Below are 6,500 nucleotides of genomic sequence, written 5' to 3'. Positions count from 1 at the left end.
AGATAGATAGATAGACAGACAGACAGACAGACAGATATAGACAGACAGACAGACAGACAGATAGATAGATAGACGGACAAACTGATGGATAAAATGGCAAATACTTTTTAAAATCTCTAGAATGGCAGAGGCACCGCAAGAACCTGACAATCTGAAGTCTTTGTTGATCCTACGGTGGAGCAAAGTTTGAAGAACCTTTTTAGGAGTGGACATACAGGAGAATTCCTCAACAAAGGCACTTGACTCGCAATACCAGTCAGGTCAAATAAAGTGGGTAAATATACACTTGAGAGGTCAGTCCAGTTGTTGTTTTACAGTGTGTGTGGTCTAGCCTCCACTATGCCGTGATAAACTGATGGCTGTTGCTTTGCTGGGTTCTAGTGTGTGCTAATAAAAAGCACTTTAATGGACATTGCCCCTCCTTTCCACCTCTGCGTCCATTCTTTTCCCATCCATACTGGCACACTTCTGCATTCACTGTTGCTTACTACTCAAGAGAATGAGAGAATAAATTTTACTGCCTCAATCCATCACGCACTCAGTCAACCCCCCCATCTGCCACACTTCTGCTGATCACAAAATGAACTCCACTGTCCTCTCCTCCTCTTTCCTTTTAATATCACACAGCATTAACCTCTGATAAAATACAAGAAGATGGCTAGATAGACACAGAGGGGCTTCTGACAACTGAATTCCCTTTCATAAAATCTTTCAAAAAGTGTAGATTTAATGTGTGTTCAGCACCCTGGCAAACGATGATAGATAGATAGATAGATAGATAGATAGATAGATAGATAGATAGATGAAAGATAGATAGATAGATAACGTAATTTCAGATTTTGTGATTTATCATTTTAGTTTGAACATTGCTTCATTATCTAAAAGTAGGTGAACTCTTTGGACAGAATGTAAAAATCAATTTTACAGCCTTCCTCTCATATATGCTCATTTTTACTATGGACTGGAAAAAGGGAAAGTTAATTGCACCAGTGTCTCCCGCCGCACACTCCACATTTTCCCATCTCTCTTATTACTTAAGAGGAAACTTTTGCATATTACTGCTTTTCAGAGCCCCCGCTGTGGCACACTTCTGCAATTCTGTCTACTTTTCTTTTGATTAATTAAAATGGTACAAATGTTCTAACAAATTGAATAGTTTCACAAGGAGATTTTACATAAAATAGCTCAAATAACAAGAACAACAGATTTTTAAAGAAAAATAAATATTATCATACAGTAATTTTGTACCACAATTGAAAACTCAGAACTTCTACAAACTCAGATTTCATAATTTTTTTAAAATGTACCTGATCCTCTTTGTTTGCAGTGGGCCACTATTTTTCTTGTCTTTTCCACAGAATACAGCTGTTCACATTTCCTAAGAAAGAACACAAAAATGTATTATTAATGCATACTTTTACATTTTATAATTTTAAAATTATGTTAAAAATGACCTATGAGCAATGCATTATAACAAATTCTTTGTGGTATGGTGATGCCATGTGACAACATTTATTTGAACATTTATTTTCTCAATTTCATGTAAAAAAACAACAACAAAACAAAAAACAAGAATAACAGATTTTGAAAGAAAAATAAATATTATCATATATGGCAATTTTAACTTAGTAACTATATAGCAAAAGTGAGATTACAATGAGATTTTACATAAAATACCTCAAATAACAAGAATAACAATATACAGCAAAAGTGGTATTGTTTTACAAATGTGTTTTATAGTGCAATTTGATGAGAAAATAATATGTAATGTGGGTTTAAAAGGCGCATTATTAGTTTCTTTAGTTACTACCATTTTAATTCCAACAATTTGTTCTAGTCTTTTCTGAATTCCTAGCAAGCAAAAGGAAATAGTAGGTCGCCATATGGTTAAAGAAAAGAAACAGAGGAAAGAGAGTTTTATTGCTTCTTTTCTTCCTTGACAGTCCAGACCCACGTTACAATAGCTTTTTACCTCTTGGTCTATTTCTCTCTCTCCCATCACCCCTCTTTCTGTCTTTTTCTTCCTCTCTGGCTGTCAGTAATGATACGCATTTAAAAAATAACAAAAAATTGTCAGCACCATCCCCCCAAAATTCAACACGTCCTTACATTTCTAAACCTCAGGCATTAAGTTAATCTATACTCGAGAATGAATCCTATCAGGATCATTACAAACTCCGATCTGCCATTTTTCACAATGGCACCCATTGAAATGACCTTATAAAGAATTGCACATTCTATTTTCCACCTTCAACACATCACTTAAAAGTTGGAGATCAATTTTACAGCTTCCTTCTTTCCATCTGCCCCCTTCATACCCTTTCACTCATCTACTCTTTGTAAAGAGGCAGAAAATCAATTTTAAAGGTCTTCCCTAAAATGAACGTCCCTTTCACAGAGCCTTTAAAGAGGGAAGAGAATCCCAACCATGGCACATGTCAAACTTCTGCTCTTCTCTGGTCTAGTTTTTTTTTTTTTTTTACTTTAACTTTACAATCCCTCTTCAACCAAAAAACAAGAGGCACAAGCCTGAAATCCATCACTATTGCTTCATCCCTCCACCTCAAGAAAAGCTTCAGAGATCAATAAAATCTTCTCAATGGTCATTCAAAGACACACACACACACTCCCACACACCATTGCAATCTGCTGTGGTACAAGACCATCAGTAAAACACCCTCACAACATTACCATACAGGTGCTCTGTCCCAGTGTAAGGCACACTTCTCCTCTGATCTGTTCAGTGTGTGTGTGTTGAGGAGAATTGGGGTCATTGTTTTAAAGAAGAGCTTTTTCAACACTTCTTTTAGCATTTCAGCAGCACCTGTCACACCAACGTGGAAGAGAGTTTGCCATTCACCCTGTGTGTTTATACAGTCACTTTCTGCATTTCAAACGTGAATCCTATATATATACTGTATATATGTCAATTACCTTTGTAGATAATACAATGGTAAACATTTCAGGGCTCAAGTCTATGACTGTTTGCGACAAAAAAATGAAAATGTGTGACAATAAAAGTCTAGTCACCATTAGCAACAGTTGGTACAACTGGATGTGCGTTCATAATCAGTTGCATGAGATCATGCTGTTAGAGCGCAGAAAACAAACAGAGCACGAGCGGGCCGTGATGTCTGATTCTTTTTAATGACTCAGTCAAAAAGATTCAGGAAACTCGCTCCTGAATTAGAGGTTTGAATCAGACACTCTTGGAGTGAATCATACCAAATTCCCAATTTACTCCCTCTTGAAAGCATGATTAAAAATAAACCATGAAAATGTAAGACATTAATTCCTTAAATCATGCTGCTTGATAAAACTGGCGAAAAAAATCACAATGCATGACCTGAAAGAAACTTGCAGTGTTGCTATAGCTAGTTAAAATATAAAAAATCGTTTTCAGAAATTAAAATAAAGCTGAAAAAAATCGATGAAGAAACAAACAAAAAATGTAAATAAATAAATGTAAGTACTGAAATAAGAGTTTTTTTAGTTTAAGTACTAAAAATACTAAAACAGGAATAAAAATAAAGCTAAACTGTATTATTAAAAAAGCTAAATATTAAAATGACAAAAGCACGTAACATTACTACAACAAACTAAAATATAATATAATAATACTAAACAAGGGAGATGTGGGTTTATTACATACATATTTCTTTTCTATAATTCATTATTATTTGTTATAATTTTGTTTTTAATCTGTTACATATATGCCTTTGTATTGTTGCCTTGGCAATATTGTATGTAAAACAATGCCAATAAAGTGTTTCAAAATTGATTAGTTGATTGACAAAACTGCTTTTTTTGATGACAGTTGTGGCTAATAGCCAGTTACCTCTTTTTATGGTGGTAACAATATCTGTAGCACCTATAGTATTTTTGTGGTTACCATGGAAAATTTAGTTAGGTTCGGATGCCTAACAAAAAATACTGTATGATATGATTTCAAGGCATCTTTCAGCTCAGTGTGCCTCACAGCACTGCAAAACATATGAAGTTTCATAAGCCGTACACAGTTACACCTTAATTATCAGAATGCGACCCGGTGCACAGATCCCATCTCTCCATCTTTATCTCTGGCCTGGAGGAACTCAAGTCTTGATATGTCTACCAGTGAACACAAACAGTTAAGATTTCATCTTCAAATATGGAATTTGCATGTAATATAGACTTATTTCAACCATATATACCTGCCGAACGTATACATGGTCTGTGTGGAAGAGTTTTCTTAAGGTATTAGGTTTATTGCCTGAACTGGTAGCTTCAGAATACTGTGGAACGGTGGAGAAAGGGATTGTGTGTGTGTGGCTGTTTCTCAGAGATGGAGGCAGATTCTCAGAGACCACAAGCCCTAAACATATCTGCAGGCCAGATGCTAACCACTCCATCTTTCCCTCCTCTCTTTGTTAAAGCTCTTTCTGTGAATGCTGTTCATTAACAGCATCAGAATACTCCCACATACTAAGGCAACTGAAATGTAAAATGTTGGCGTTATATACAGCTGCTGTAATGATTGATATTTTGTCCCATGTGTAAAGTTCTTCAGTATCACAATGTTGGATTGCTTGTCTGAATAGCCAGTGAATATGATTAAGTGTGTGGTTTGACTGTGTGCATTCAGGAAATGACACAGTCGGTTTCTAATTAGCATTGTGCACAGAAGAGCTGTGATACTGCACATTTCCACTCCATCCACAACCCTTTTGCTGAATTAGGATGTCAATGGTTTGGAAGGGAAAATCTCCCTGCATCCCTCATCCAAAGGTACAGTATGTGTGCAGGGATATAAGTGAATTTGTGAGTCCATACCACCCACACACAATACAGCGGAATAGAATTTCCTCCAACTGGGGAATGGAGAGTGTTGGAGAGAACAGAGAGAAGGAATCTGTGAAGATGTGAAAGAGACATTGTTTCAGGATAACTGCTCTCCATGCCAGCAGAACCCACTGCCTGTTGTTTCCATGGCGCATAGAATATCATCAACCTTTCATTAATGTGAATCTGCACACAATAAAACACCTTCCATCTCACAGATATACCAAAACAAATTTTTAACATTGCAAAGACAGTTCTGCATTTATTCATCAATGCATTATCCAAAAACATTAGAATAAAATAAGATTACAAGAAATTAGAAGGCAGCAAAAAGTAGTACACACACACACACACACACACACACACACACGCACAAATTTACAAAAATGTCTATTTAAAAAACTTAAAGAAAATTATGCATTATATATAAATATATTAATATAAATATTTAATACATAATTAATATATAATATAATGAATATAAATATATAAAAGATCTAATTAACATAAATATATTTACAAAAATATTAAGCAGCACATCTGTTTTCAACATTGATAATAAGAAATATTTCTTGAACACCAAACCAGCATATTAGAATTCAGCTTTGCCATTACAGGACAAAAAAAGCATTTTAAAAATATACTACAATAGATAACATATTAGTATATAAATATTATAAAAATATTACTATATTATTTTAAGTTAATATTAAATTTCACAATTTCACACAGCCTTGGTTAGGATAATCAGGAAAAGAATCATAGTGGTACACAGAAAAAAAAATGGTACATTGGTACAAGTAAATTTCATAAAAGTAACTGTAATGTGGGGTTTGGTGTTTGGGTTTTGTTTCAAGTTCATGTTTTCCATGTCTTTTATTTTGTAATTGTTTCATGCTGTCAGTGTCTTGCTTCCCTTGCCCTCATGTATCTCTGCCTTGTGTATGTGTCATGTTCTGATTGGTAGTCCTAGCCATGTGTCTTGTTTCCCATCGGTTTGCTCTTGTCATGTGACCTCTTGTTTGCTATAAGTAGCCACCATGTTGCCATTGTCTCTCGTCGTGTATTGATGTTGTAACCCGCTGTCGGTGAGTCTAGTCTGTTCATGCCTCGTCAAGTCTGTTCATGTCTCATCAAGTCTGTTCATGCCTAGTCAAGTCAAGTCAAGTCTGTAAATGTCAAGTCAAGTCTGTTCCTGTCAAGTCAAGTCTCGGATTATTGTTTGGATGTTTGGATCACACTGTAAATAAACTGCACTTGGGTTCTTCACTACGCTCGCCTTCAGTGGATGAATCCACGACCCAAAAAATGAAACCCAGCAGTTGTTCGCCTTCTGAGCCTTCATCAGGGAAGTCGGACCATAGAGGACTATGTGGAGGACTTTTGCTGTTCACGTCATGCCTGCCAAGCCACAGCCTGCTCACGTCACGCCTGCTACTCCAGGGTCTGCTCACGTCACGTCACGCCTGCCAAGCCACAGTCTGCACACGTCATGTCTGCTATGCAAAAGCCTGCTCACGTCATGCCCGTTACTCCAGGACCTGCTCACATCATACCAGTTAAGTTAAAGTTTACTCATGTCATTACTACCAAGTCAAAGCCTGATCATGTCATGTCTGCCAAGCCAGAGTCTGCTAACATCATGTCTGCTACCCCAGGGCCTGCTCACGTCATGTCTG

The sequence above is a fragment of the Sinocyclocheilus anshuiensis genome, unplaced genomic scaffold (genome assembly GCF_001515605.1).
Source record: "Sinocyclocheilus anshuiensis isolate Anshui unplaced genomic scaffold, SAMN03320099.WGS_v1.1 scaffold1960, whole genome shotgun sequence".
NCBI classification, from domain to species: domain Eukaryota; kingdom Metazoa; phylum Chordata; class Actinopteri; order Cypriniformes; family Cyprinidae; genus Sinocyclocheilus; species Sinocyclocheilus anshuiensis.
Note: the sequence above shows the minus strand (reverse complement) of the source record.